At 41.1% G+C, this 14942-nt stretch overlaps 1 protein-coding gene across 3 annotated transcripts in view; it reads right to left on the bottom strand.

Moving 5' to 3' along the window:
• The window catches only part of LOC115147218 (VPS10 domain-containing receptor SorCS1), a 139676-nt gene that overhangs the window by 81586 nt on the left and 43148 nt on the right, over positions 1–14942 (bottom strand). The window lies entirely within an intron of this gene.

Raw genomic sequence — 14942 nt, 5'->3', positions numbered from 1 at the left:
TTTCAAGTGAGATGAATGGCAAATGAGAATATTATCTGAAATAATAATATATTTTGGCAAATGTCCACAGTTGTTTGCCATCTATCATTATTTGGGTTCCTCAGGAATAGTTGTAATGATTCTGTATAAATGTTACTGAAACTATTCAACACTATAATTTTATACTAGTGCAGATACAGTACTTACACAAAACGGAGGACTCATCAGAACCACAGCTAGTTTGTTCTCCGACTGACTAATATATAAATACAGTATACATCCAATCTCTGTGCATACCCAAACAAGCTTTCCAGCCTTCCTCTCATCCCCTACCTCCATTCTTCAATCCAATCATTTCCATCTCTTTGTACCGGCATTCGATGGTGATGGCAGGCACAGCTCTTTTTTTCATATTGATGTGCAGAAATAGACAGACGAGACAGATTTCCACGGCTAGGCTAGAGGCAGGGAGCTAACTGGAGCAAGCAGACGTCAGGGCCCATCAGCATGCTATGGGATGATTGCTATAAGAATCCCATCCGCCATTTTAGCGCTAGGCACTAGATTATGGGGTGGCGGCTAACATGTGACGAGACTAAAACGGCATGAAAAACCTGGTGTTCATCGAATGAGTGAATCTGGGTTGATGGTGAATTTGAGTTCTGCAGTGAGCAATGTTTGTGTCTTCGGGTAGATTTTGGATAGTTGTTGACGTTGTCATTTTTCCACTCAAATGATACCCTTACAATATATTTTCATACAGATGTAGGATCTTAATTTGACCTATAATGTGACAGAAAAATAATCCTGCAACAACCGAGTTTGAACTTTTAGTACATTTTTGTTGCTTGATCAGTGATTAACCTATTAGCTGGCCAAAAGTAGGCTACATGAAAAGTGCAATACAACCATGTGTTAGTGTGGGCACAGGAGAATTCTCAGAAACAAAAGAGTGATCAAATTAAGATCCTCGATCTGTATATCTTTAGTGTATTACTGCAGACAGGGCTAAGTGGAGAAACACTGTTGAGGCTCTTTGCTCCACTGGGAGCTAAATTGAATAAGTCAAGTAAATAAGTCAAGTCAGTCATAGTGTATAACTATTTCAGTGTTAATTGCAGTAATGTGTTAAAAAAAGGGGGGTAAAACTTAATGCAGACCAATCCGAGCTCTTTCGAGCCAGAAGAGAAAACTTGAAGGACTCATCAGCTAGGCATTCTGCTGCTGCCGTTACAGTTTCCAATCGATGTTTGCCTAACCTGCCAGATGTGTGTGGAGTATAAACCTACACAAGATCATATCTTTGCATAGGTAAACAACGACTGAGCCAACAGAATCTATGCAGACGGCTGCATAATCAGTGGTAAGACATGGATGTCCTGTCCCACCACAAACTGATTGGAAGGAGAACTAAAACAGTTAGCTAATACGAAACATTTTCTCTGTCATCAGACAGTCTGTCATACAGGTAGATGTTCGGGATATTTACACAAACATTAGTAAATTACTTCCCTCGACATCTGGTCTGATCCCTATTGCAAATATTCCCCTGAGATAATAAAACTGATGCCTTATTACTGCCTTATACATTGCCCAGTAATACACAGTAAATATATCTCACTGAACTTTAACAGCAAAACAAATTATGATTTGAGTAACCCTCTAAATGGAATTGACACTTATTGACCTGTTATATGGTAATATACATGTAAATGCATTAACTGAGGGTAGTCCTTTATAGGAGAGCGATGGGGAATTCAGAGCGATAGGGAATTTACAGTGAGAGAATCAGACTTTCATTAGTGATGGAGAAAGAAGTTTTTTGACAGAGTAGCGCTGACATACGACATCATAGGATCTGACACCAGGGCTGGTGATGAGTGCTAAAGGAAAGACAGCATGACTTTTTAAACAGACACACACACACACACACTCTCACACACACACAAAGTCATGCCGACACACCACCCACATCACATTAAAATGCTTGTTAATGTTAAGCAGATCTGACACTAAAATATGCCTCCAACCAGCTAAAACTACCACATTCAGTTGAAAAGAAAGAATTATATAAATTAGACCAATTAACAGGATGCATGGTCTTGATTTGTTTGTCTAATTAGATGAATGGAATAAATGCTACCGCTGGCAGCATTTTTTAAGACTGTGTGCGTGTGTAATTCCCCATATTGACCTGTCTGACCTTCTTGAAGACTTTGAACAAAAAAAAGATTACCCTTAATTTGGATGACGGAGACAGCAGAATTTTATTAATGAGCTTTCACATCTTTCCACGCTGATATGAAAAAGACTGCCTCTTTTTAACTATCAGATCATTTATACGCTGAAATAACATGCAGGGACCAATTAGGTACTGCCTGGAAAGGCAAAGAGGAGAGGTGGTCTAATGGGATGGTTGGGAGGATTAGAGGAGACTTCTGATGCATTGCCTCGTTCACTTTCTGACCTTGTTATTGTACCTTGAGATGCTAGAGATGATGTCTTAGAAAACAAGGACGCTAACACATGAACAGTTCATTGGAAAGACTGTTGATACATTAATGAGCTTAAGTAGTTTAGTTAATATCTTTGAGATATAGTGGAACGTGGGTACAGTAAGGGATAGTGAGATTCTATGAGACATCTCCATTTATTCGCCGACTATCTGTATTTTAGCACCTTTACAAAAAAGGATGTGGTTTCATCACTTTGTCATTCGTGTGCGTTTTTACTTGTCCATTTAGGTTCCTAAATGAGTGTGGGAAACTATAGGTCCCTATCAATAAAACTTCACAATATGGTACAGAGTTCAATTTGGCTGCTAGCCAATTTGACCTGGTCCATCAATCAATCATCTATCATGTCTGTAAGCAGCAATTGTGATTAAACACTCTGAAAAACAATGTTGAAAATGGGCTGTTAGCTAAATTCGCTAGGTAGGCCTACATTAGCTAGAGAGAAAAAGCACATTAGATCTACATACCACTATACTGTGTTTATCCAACTGCACAAAGTTTCTTCTGGTAGCTTGCAAAGTAAACATTATCAGCTAACAGTACATCGGCAAATGTGCCCTTCTGCTGCTTTACAAGCAGAGCCCACAAAGGATGGGAAATTAAACTAAACCACTCATACGCGTCTGGTATAACTCACTTTTATTTTGTAACACTCAAATATACAATTTAGGTTAGCAAATACTGAGAGATATCGTGAGGCTACCCTCCGTATCTGAAATGACCTGATCAATTGAGGTTTACTGATTATGAAAAACAAACAGTTACTTGCTGTATAACTCTGATGATAGAGCTAAATGTGTGCAATTGTTTTGCATGGAATAATGGGAAATTTGATGTTCTGACTACACTCTTAGAACCTTTTTTTCTATCAAGAATCTAAAAGGGTTCTTCGGCTGTCCCCATAGAAGAACCCTTTTTGGTTCCAGGTAGAACCTTTTTGAGTTCAATACAGAACCATTTCCACAGAGGGCTCTACATGGAACCCAAAAGGGTTCTACCTGGAATCAAAAGGGGTTCTCCCATGGAGACATCCGAAAAGCCCTTCTGGAACCCTTTTTCCTAAGAGTGTGTGCTCTTAAAGAGGTGATGATATTACAGCCAAATAATTAACAATCCCTTAAACTGGGGATCCTTGCCCCCCTGCAGGCAAAGCGAACACTCTGCACCTTATTGTGACGTATTGATAACGACCTATAGACCGGTTGTGCTGAGAGGGTTAAAACCACATTCAGCATTCCGGGGGAGAGCACAAACAGTTGTCTCTTCAGCAGAATCAAGTGTTGTGATTATATTGTTCCCTTACGGTCCATAATGTATCAGAATCTAATCTCATGGATTTCTTAAACCAGCTGATTTTTCCAATATGGTGTAATTTGCAAAGGAGGGGAGAAAGCTTTCCACATTAAATATCATGGCAAATCCATCTGACCCCCATCTCTGAAGCTATCATACCTGGTTGGATTGGCTATTTCCTGCCGACAAAATGTGAATTTTCCCCTCTTTTGCCCTGGAACCCTAGCGTCGTCGCTGGCACGGCGCATTTCTAAATACGGGAAAATTCATCTGATGTGCTTAGACTCGCACCTTATGGTGGAGCCTAGCATCTGTCTGTATAAGTCTGCGATATAGCCGTTTCATCAGGATCAAATTAAATTGTATTTGTCACATGCTTCGTAGACAACAGGTGTAGACTAACAGTGAAATAATAAAAATAAAAGCGTAAAAATAACATTGCTATATATAGGGAGTAGAAAATATCAGGGTTGTATACAGGGAGTAACAGTACCAAGTCTATGTGCAAGGGTACGTGGTAATTGAGGTAGTTATGTACATATACTGTAGGTAGGGGTAAAGGGACTAGGCAACAGGATAGATAGACAGTAGCAGCAGTGTATGGGGTGAGTGTGTAAGTGTGTGTGTGTGGGGGGGGGGGGGATGTCAGTGTGTGTGGCTAGAGTCCAGTGTGTGTGCAACGAGTCAGTGCAAAAGAGTTTGTGCAAAAAGGGTCACTGCAGGTAGTCCAGGTAGCCATTTGATTAGCCATTCAGCAGCCTTGTTTAGAAGTCTTATGGCTTGGGGGTAGAAGCTGTATCTCATGACTTAAAAATCCTCAGCCTTTAAAACAGAGGGTCAGGGATCAGCGAATCCTCACCGCTGGCCAAGGAGCTTATGAGTCCATTGAGATGGAATCACATCTTCTCTGATTACCTTCCCACTGTGAACATGAAGCCTATTGATATCTAATCTGTCTGCAATTTCATCTGTCCATGTTCTGACCGATTCCCTTCTCTAAAGCCTGATCCCTCCTGTGATTCACCTGAACACTTCCCTTATTCCATTGTCGACATGTGAATGCATGACAGCCTTTAGTATGCCAGTCGACATCTACTTTTCACATACAAATGACATCCGTGGTATAATCTATTTGGACTATAAGTAGGCCTATTTGTTTGCATGACATCTTTACATTGACATCTAAATGACATGTGTCATATATATGGAATATAACTCCAGGACAATACCTGAAGAGGAAATGTAAAATTAGATTATTTGGTCAGTAGCCTTATAAACGACATAATCTTAGTTGTAGCAATAAACCCTAGTTGTAGCAATAAACCCTGAAGAGAATATGAATGTAATGGGGGTAAAATGAAATGGAATGTCTTACGTCACAGTGAAGTGCTAGGGCAATTTGTGCATAAACGATTCTGAACAGATGGCTTGGTTTGTGCGGACATCTCTGGAGAAGACTGCAACTGTTGCGCAGTGCCTTTTTAAAAAAAAAACATAACATGATTGCTTTAAATGTATTCCAAATCCCTCCTTACCAGACCAACAAATCTGGAGAGTTTAAAGAGAAGACATTTTCAAAAAATCTCAACCTTCACAAAAACAACAACCCTCAAAGACAACAGTTTCTTTGGTAAAACACCAACGGAGGTATAAAGCAAAAAAAAAAGTGAACGGATAAGCTTGGAGACCTTTGGGATAATTGCATTACGTCGCTGTGAAAATGGCATCAAATGATGCATAATTTGATTTCTGGGAGGTGAAACAGCGTACCTCCAGCTATACAAACAGGTGGTAAACCTGATTATCATGGTAGAGTTGTACAGCTTTACCCAGGAACCACTCTGGAAGGTATTGCATAGATGATTTATGGGGTAGAAGTGTCAAGATGCAGCTGACACTCAAGTATCCGCTGATGCCATATCATCACAAACTACAGTAAAAGGCCTAACGTTTTTGGTTATTAGAAGGACAATATCAGTCTAAGTTTTCAGCAGTCTGAGTTTCATATACGTGACTCACCAACTGGATTCAGCAAGTTTTGAAATTGTGCTTTTTACATTATACAAAAGTAGACTCAGAGCTACAACATGTTATATCATACACTGCATTTGAGGAACAATGGGAAAGTAACTCTGCTTTTAAAGTTGTTACTCAGAATTTTTGTGATCACTGTTAAAGCTAAAATCCTTAAAATCGAAACAGTTTACTTTTTGGGGGGGATAAAAAGCTGAGGGATGGGCCTGGAGAAATGTAACCACTCAAAATCATACACAGAGATTTGGATGCAAGGACATGATAACAATTATAGTTTTAACCATGTTTTGAGGCTATACAGTGCTAAACATTTACATTGTTTACAAACATTGGAGTAAAACAAGCTTGTATTTTGGGTTTTGATGGGGTACAACAGAACTAAGCTCATGAGGTATTTATAAGTTATATTCTTCAAGAACCAATAGGTACATATCAATAATCTATAAGTCCAGAAATGGATGTAGCAACTAAGAATTCTAGCTTTAAATCAGGGCGAGTCGTCGATAGTTCCACCTTATGTCATCAGCATTACATTGACTGTGAACCCATCCACTACACCACAACAGTTGGATATTATATAGCATGGCATCGTCATTCTGTATGCCTTCGTTTACTATAAAAGTGGCCATTAAAACACAGTGTGTTTTCCTCAGTATCCAACAAAGAGGTCTTTATGTCTTTGTCGAGCGGAGCTTGAGGACCATAAAAACGGCTAAATAAACAAGGAGGAATAGTCAATTGTTTGAGGGACACTGGCTGAAGGTTTGTCTTGGAAATGTTCAGCATTGTTGTATTCAGGGTTTGTTGTTCATTGAAAAGATCTGTATATTATTAGTAGAATACATAATGCGAAGATTAATGTTCGTCATTATTGCACAGCCTTATTCACTTTGATCAAGACTTTCTTTGGAACTTTCAAACGCTAGCGCTTTGCGAGAACCATAAAGATTCAAGGGTGAATTATATCTCAAGTTTCCCTTATCAGTGGCTGACACACTAGCTTACCCCTAACATGCCGCACCGTGCATTTTGACGACTAAGTGGAAAAAAAGACACCTGCGTCAGCGAAATAAACTGTGTCGGAGTATGAGAACATACATAACCCGATCAGGAGACAAAAAAGGGGGGAAAGGAAGAATTTGTTATACCGAAACAGCAGCTTTTGAAATTACATTCATTATGTATTCGATGCTAAGAGGGTACCGCTAACACTCCAGCTACAAAAAGACCGTGTCACACTATTTGGCTTCCAGACTTGGGAATAATCACCTGGGCAATGTAAAATTAATTCAACAGGAAAAGTATTTTAATACCTGTTATGAGATTACATTTTAAATCACGGCCATAATTGGTGCACCCCTCTTCCCATTGATTCCACTTCTTCTACTGCTTTCCATCTGCCCTTGTTGTCTCCATCTCCCAGCTCCTCAATATAAAAGGGAGTCTTTTTAACAGTATCTGTGTCGGCTACTCGGCTCGGAACTTGACTAGGAGTTGTGCCAGGGGCTTGCAAATGGATTCTGAGCCCCTTCAATAATGGTGCTTTGAGCTGGTATCAGCACAAATAGAATAAAAAGGGGGCCTCGCTTTACATTTTCATTGATTGGGACTTAACTTTTTTTGGTGATAAATTACTCTTTCACAGAGGCACTGCACGCATGCCTGTCTTCCTGCCACGGGTAGCCTGCTCCATTAGACTAACGTGCATTTCGCCTCCCGGTCCCTGACAGGTTGTTGTCAGCAACCTATAATATCCACGAGCAGCGTTACACAGCATGATGCTTGGTTCTGAAGATGCACTTACAGTATACCTTGGGACAAAAATAGATAGGTGGTTTTTCATTTCTTTTAAAATGGTCACCTGACCTGGGAGGCTTCTTTATAGTTTTTAGAATGATGTCATCCTAATTGTTCTATAATACATAGCTGTGGTATTCATTAAAGGTTGTGTGTAAATGTGATGTTCTGTTATGGATTCTGACACACTCACTCTAATACATCTACGTCTGGATAGTTAAATTGGACTCGTTCTGTCATTTCTTGATTTCTTGTTTTGATTTTTCCTTATTTGTGCATTTGTATTTGAGCTAGTAACATAAGCATTTCACTGCACCAACTATCACACCTGCAAATCTGTTTGCGCGACCATTCAACTTTGATTTCAGATCTTTTTAATACCTAATAATCTATAACTACTTGGTTGTATAAGTATACAGTGGAAACTGCAGTCATGTTGCATGCCATTAATGTCCATCTAGCTAATTGGCCAAATCTGGATTCATGACAGGAAATGTTCATTATCTCTGAAAGTGGACTAGCAGTACAGTCTCAGATTAGCCTATTATGACTCCACTATGTATAAATAGAGTGCATTGGTATCCCCACGGAGAGACTGCATTTCCTGAGTACAGCAGCAAGGATGCAGAATTTAATATAGAAGTAATTTATGCAGATCATTTTAGAGTAAACTGGGCCTGTTGGGCTTTGTATTGGAAATTGCAGGTGTAAGCAGCTCTGCCAACTTGGATGCAAACATGCCAAGCTGGTCTTTACCAACATGGTAATGAGTACTTAGATTATTCTAATGTTCAAGGTCCCAAAATTGGACACGGACTTAAATAACCGTACCTCAAGCCTAATGAGCATAACTTTTTTTTAAATATAAATACATGGAAAAATTCAAGGCCACATTTTCTGCTGTGATGAATAAAACATGGTTTCAAGGTAACTGGGGTGCCGTGGAACTCTAATATGTCTGGGGCTTGGGACACGGTAAGGTCAATAATCTGGCAATTTGGGACAATCTTTTTTACATTTTTTTATGTTAACTGCTATGGTCACATTGAAACCAAAATATTCACTTATTTATGTTAACTTAATTCATCGTGAAGCTTTCCGTGTCAGGCCATACTACGACTGTAATATGTGGTTGTCTCACCAAGCCATCTTAAGATGAAGAATGCACTAAGGTTACTTTGAATAAGAACATCTGCTAAATGACTAAAATGTCAAGCATAACATGTCAAACATAATGTCAAGAAAATAACTCCTAGCCCCAACTTCTATGTAAATGTGTGAGCTGACCAGGAATAACTCCTGGCACCAAACTTTGATAGACATAAGGAGGATTGACAGCTAGCTAGGGCATTCAACAGGCCTATATACATCCAGCTAGCTAGGGCATTCAACAGGCCTATATTCATCCAGCTAGCTAGGGCATTCAACAGGCCTATATTCATCCAGCTAGCTAGGGCATTCAACAGGCCTATATTCATCCAGCTAGCTAGGGCATTCAACAGGCCTATATTCATCCAGCTAGCTAGGGCATTCAACAGGCCTATATTCATCCAGCTAGCTAGGGCATTCAACAGGCCTATATTCATCCAGCTAGCTAGGGCATTCAACAGGCCTATATTCATCCAGCTAGCTAGGGCATTCAACAGGCCTATATTCATCCAGCTAGCTAGGGTATTCAACAGGCCTGTATTCATCCACTCAACGAAACTGTAGATACAGCAAAGCCTTTTACATAAAAGTAAGTGAAGCAAAGAGTGGTACCACCTATACTATAAGACAACGCCGTGTAAGTGATGCAGATGCCTAATGAATATGCGTTGGGTTGGCTTTTCTCACTCCCAGATTTATTACCTGCATATTACCACTTCATGAATTAAACATAAAAAGTATTTGAAAGCAATTTTAAAATATTTGGGATTATGGCTTATAGTTCTGCAACTGATCCCATAAAACAACCACTTTAGATGCATAATGTTACAGGGAGCGAGAGAGAGACACACGGGCATTTTCCTTTTTGCAAGTCTTTAGCTTCAGTGTAAAATAAAGAGTAATGGCTTGCATAAAATAAAAGCATGTGAGCTAAATAGCGTGTTGTGGAATAGCCACATATTACAATGACAGCATGGGTTCCCTACTCTGCAGTATATCATTGACAATGAGGCACCGTTACAATAGCGAGAGACTATGGAGTATTGCTGGGGACCCTGAAACACCCCCCTCATGTAGACTACGGACAATCAAAACACTAATCAAACAGGTGATTAGTCAGCAGAAGTTCATTGGTTCTCCCTTCTAACACATCCAGTGGGATTGTAAGATAAAAACGTAAAGCGAAACGGAACACAGAGGGTCATTTCGGCAATTACCAATGAGCAAAGAAGCTCCAGAGGCTCGAGTGGGAATTCGGAGAATTGTTTACCTCAAAAAAGCTAAACTACTTAGCATAATACGGCAGAAAATAATCCCTCCCCAATGTAATCAATTTAAAGAGAAATGTGTAGTAAGGGGGCGCAACAAAGCCAAGCGCCACTTCCTCCATGTAACAGCTGGCAAGGGCTTCCATAACAGGGAGTCAGGGGACTGGCCACAGCTGATGCTTCCCCCATTAACTTTCAACGTATGGATAGTGTGGCTCTCCTCCAAAGATATCTTGAACCCGGCTCCTTTATGATTGCCAAGGTCGTTTCTGATGAAAACCTGATGAACCAGCAGTTTATCTTTCAACGCTTCCATTTTTTCTTCCTGTCCTTCTGTCCTGGCGAGGGCTTCTTATTGAACAGTAGGGGACCGGGAGTTTTTAATTACAACGAGAACCGCAGAGTTAATTGAACATAACAGAGGCACTAATTTCGTATTACAGCAAATGAAGATGTTACTTATGTAAATTGGGTCCTCGTCCCACTAGGGGGTTGGGGACTTTGCTTTAGATGCCAATGTCACACTCGTCTCTGGTGCCAAGTGAAATCCGCAATCTCATAAGTGACTTTTCATATAAAGATTTTCTCGGAAAGTAAATAGACTATCGAATTACATTATTTTTTCATCAAGACATCTCATAGGTCACACATCAATCATTCCTCTTCTACGTCTGCTCACCACTTTTCCTTTGAGGGCTGACAATCCGAAACACAAAAAAAAAGAATATGTTTATTCTTCCCCTTGAGAGCAGAACACAACCAGGAATAAAAAGATCCTCCTTTCCAGAATAAGCTTAACAAATGGTTTGGGGGAGGGAGGCTACCTTCAGTGTTTTTCTTCTTCAAAAACGATTGGTGTTGAGATGCCCATGTTAAAGGGGGGGGGGGTTTGGGAAACCAAGCACTAGCTCACCAGAAGATGCAGGACTAGAACAGCCTGTCTGGCCTACACCCTGTCTGCCATCTATTAACTGCAGAATGCCATGATTATCTACAGGGCAGACTATAGGTCACTGCGTCTCAGAGGCCTGACACACTAAGTACTACTTGCTGTTTTAGGCCTCAGATGCAGAGGCCCATGATATAATCTGCAGTATTATCAAAGTCTATTTCATATTATTGCAAAATAGACTTTGTGATGATACTGGAGATTATAAATTGTTTAAATGTTTCTAATGAGTAAACATTCTTGAATTAGACATTTCGGGAATGTTTTCTGTTGTTGAAAGTAATAATTTCTCGTCAGTTATTTACATAATAAAAACAGATGGTAAACAAGGTTATAATGAAAGTCAAAATCATGGCATTTAAGTATCTTTTTAGGTTCTTGTTTTTCAACTCAAGCTCCGGAAGGTTAAACTCACAGTAAAAAGTATTTCTATTCTGATCCTGACAAAATAAGGAAGACCTTTCTTAGTGACTGATTCTGTTTTTGTGTCTGATTCTATGGAATTTTTCATGATCAGACACATTCTTATCCTGATAGTAAATTCAATACACATCTGCACCAAAACAATTTACAGAAAGTATTGAGTCTTACATATGATAAGGAAAGACACACTATTAATATAATGTTAATAAAACAATAACTTTATTGAAAGAATAAGGTTAGGGGACTACATTGTCTCATTCAAACCTGAAAACAAAGTTACATAATATAGACTTGGTCTTTTACCAAATAGGGCTATATTCTGTATACCATCCTTGCCTTGTCACAACACAACTGATTGGCTCAAACACATTAAGGAAAGAAAGAAATTCCACAAATGACTTTGAAGCTAGTTGAGTGAATACCAAGAGTGTGCAAAGCTGTCAAAGGCAAAGGGTGGCTCCTTTGAAGAATCTCAAATATATTTTGATTTGATTCGGTTTTTTGGTTAATACATGATTCCATGCATGTTATTTCATAGTTTGTCTTCACTATTATTCTAAACCCTTGAATGAGTAGGTGTATCCAAACTTTTGACTGGTACTGTATGTATGTATGTATGTATGTATGTATGTATGTATGTATGTATGTATGTATGTATGTCTGTCTGTATGTATGTATGTATGTATGTATGTATGTATGTATGTATGTATGTATGTATGTATGTATGTATGTATGTATGTATGTATGTACACACACACAGCAAAAAAAATGAATGTCCTCTCACTGTCAATTGCGTTTAATTTCAGCAAACTTAACATGTTGAATCTTATGTTGATACAAATATTTCCACAACAGACAAACTGAACAAGTTCTACAGGCATGTGACTAACAGAAATGGAATAATGGTGTTCCAGAACAAAGGGGGGGGGGGGTCAAAATCAAAATTTAACAGTCAGTATCTGGTGTGGCCACCAGCTGCATTAAGTACTGCAGTGCATCTCCTCCTCACGGACTGCACCAGATTTGCCAGGTCTTGCTGTGAGATATTACCCCACTCTTCCACCAAGGCACCTGCAAGTTCCCGGACATTTCTGGGGGGAATGGCCCTAGCCCTCATCCTCCGATCCAACAGGTCCCAGACATGCTCAATGGGATTGCGATCCGGGCTCTTCGCTGGCCTTGGCAGAACACTGACATTTCTGCCTTGCAGGAAATCACGCACAGAACGAGCAGTATGGCTGGTGGCATTGTCATGCTGGAGGGTCATGTCAGGATGGGCCTGCAGGAAGGGTACCACATGAGGGAGGAGGATGTCTTCCCTGTAACGCACAGCGTTGAGATTGCCTGCAATGACCACAAGCTCAGTCCAAAGATGGTGTGACACACCGCCCCAGACTATGATGGACCCTCCACCTCCAAACCGATCCCGCTCCAGAGTACCGGCCTCGGTGTAACGCTCATTCCTTCGACGATAAACGCGAATCCAACCATCACCCCTGGTGAGACAAAACCGTGACTCGTCAGAGAAGAGCACTTTTTGACAGTCCTGTCTGGTCCAGCGATGGTGGGTTTGTTCCCATAGGCAACGTTGTTGCCGGTGATGTCTGGTGAGGATCTGCCCAACAACAGGCCTACAAGCCCTCAGTCCAGCCTATTGTGGACAGTCTGACCACTGATGGAGGGATTGCACGTTCCAGGTGTAACTCGGGCAGTTGTTGTTGCCATCCTGTACCTGTCCCGAAGGTGTGATGTTCGGATGTACCAATCCTTTGTAGGTGTTGTTACACGTGGTTTGCCACTGCGAGGACAATCAGCTGTCCATCCCATCTCCCTGTAGCGCTGTCTTAGGCATCTCACAGTACAGACGTTGTAATTTATTAACCCACACAAGTGGCTCAGGTAGTGCAGCTCATCCAGGATGGTACATCAATGCGAGCTGTGGCAAGAAGGTTTGCTGTGTCTGTCAGCGTAGTGTCCAGAGCATGGAGGCGCTACCAGGAGACAGGCCAGTACATCAGGAGACGTGGAGGAGGCCGTATGAGGGCAACAACCCAGCAGCAGGACCGCTATCTCCGCCTTTGTGCAAGGAGGAGCAGGAGGAGCACTGCCAGTGCCCTGCAAAATGACCTCCAGCAGGCCACAAATGTGCATGTGTCTGCTCAAACGGTCAGAAACAGACTCCATGAGGGTGGTATGAGGGCCCGACGTCCACAGGTGGGGGTTGTGCTTACAGCCCAACACCGTGCAGGACGTTTGGCATTTGCCAGAGAACACCAAGATTGGCAAATTCGCCACTGGCGCCCTGTGCTCTTCACAGATGAAAGCAGGTTCACACTGACAGACGTGAGAGTCTGGAGATGCCGTGGAGAACGTTCTGCTGCCTGCAACATCCTCCAGCATGACCGGTTTGGCGGTGGGTCAGTCATGGTGCGGGGTGGCATTTCTTTGGGGGGCCGCACAGCCCTCCATGTGCTCGCCAGAGGTAGCCTGACTGCCATTATGTAGCGAGATGAGATCCTCAGACCCCTTGTGAGACCATATGCTGGTGCGGTTGGCCCTGGGTTCCTCCTAATGCAAGACAATGCTAGACCTCATGTGGCTGGAGTGTGTCAGCAGTTCCTGCAAGAGGAAGGCATTGATGCTATGGACTGGCCCGCCCATTCCCCAGACCTGAATCCAATTGAGCACATCTGGGACATCATGTCTCGCTCCATCCACCAACGCCACGTTGCACCACAGACTGTCCAGGAGTTGGCAGATGCTTTAGTCCAGGTCTGGGAGGAGATCCCTCAGGAGACCATCCGCCACCTCATCAGAAGCATGCCCAGGCATTGTAGGGAGGTCATACAGGCACGTGGAGGCCACACACACACTACTGAGCCTCATTTTGACTTGTTTTAAGGACATTACATCAAAGTTGGATCAGCCTGTAGTGTGGTTTTCCACTTCAATTTTGAGTGTGACTCCAAATCCAGACCTCCATGGGTTGATAAATTGGATGTCCATTGATTATTTTTGTGTGATTTTGTTGTCAGCACATTCAACTATGTAAAGAAAAAAGTATTTAATAAGATTATTTCTTTCATTCAGATCTAGGATGTGTTGTTTAAGTGTTCCCTTTATTTGTTTGAGCAGTGTATATAGTGTAGCTCAGAAAATGCATTGATTGAGTAGTAGAACGTTTATTCGGGCATCAGTCCTCAAGAGAACGTTCAAAACAATATAGTGACGAAGCATGCAACTCATGATTAGCATGTCCTTTACTTATAATAGAAAACTAATATAATATAAGTAAATTCAACGATAAACATTCATTGGTCTATAGTAATCAGATCGTGACAATATGCGACGGCCAAAAACTCCATCCCACCTGAAAGGGCTGAAATTCCTGGCATTTGTTTTTTCATACAGCTATTGCACAAAAAGGGCATTACCATCATAGTGTGGAAATATCATCCAAAAAACAGGAAATTATGATTTGACTGCACTGGTCCTTTAAGCATGATTGCATGCCATTGAGCATTCAAATGATAC

Source organism: Salmo trutta, chromosome 14 (assembly GCF_901001165.1).
Source record: "Salmo trutta chromosome 14, fSalTru1.1, whole genome shotgun sequence".
NCBI classification, from domain to species: Eukaryota; Metazoa; Chordata; class Actinopteri; order Salmoniformes; family Salmonidae; genus Salmo; species Salmo trutta.
This window is presented reverse-complemented; position numbering and strand designations above follow the sequence as displayed.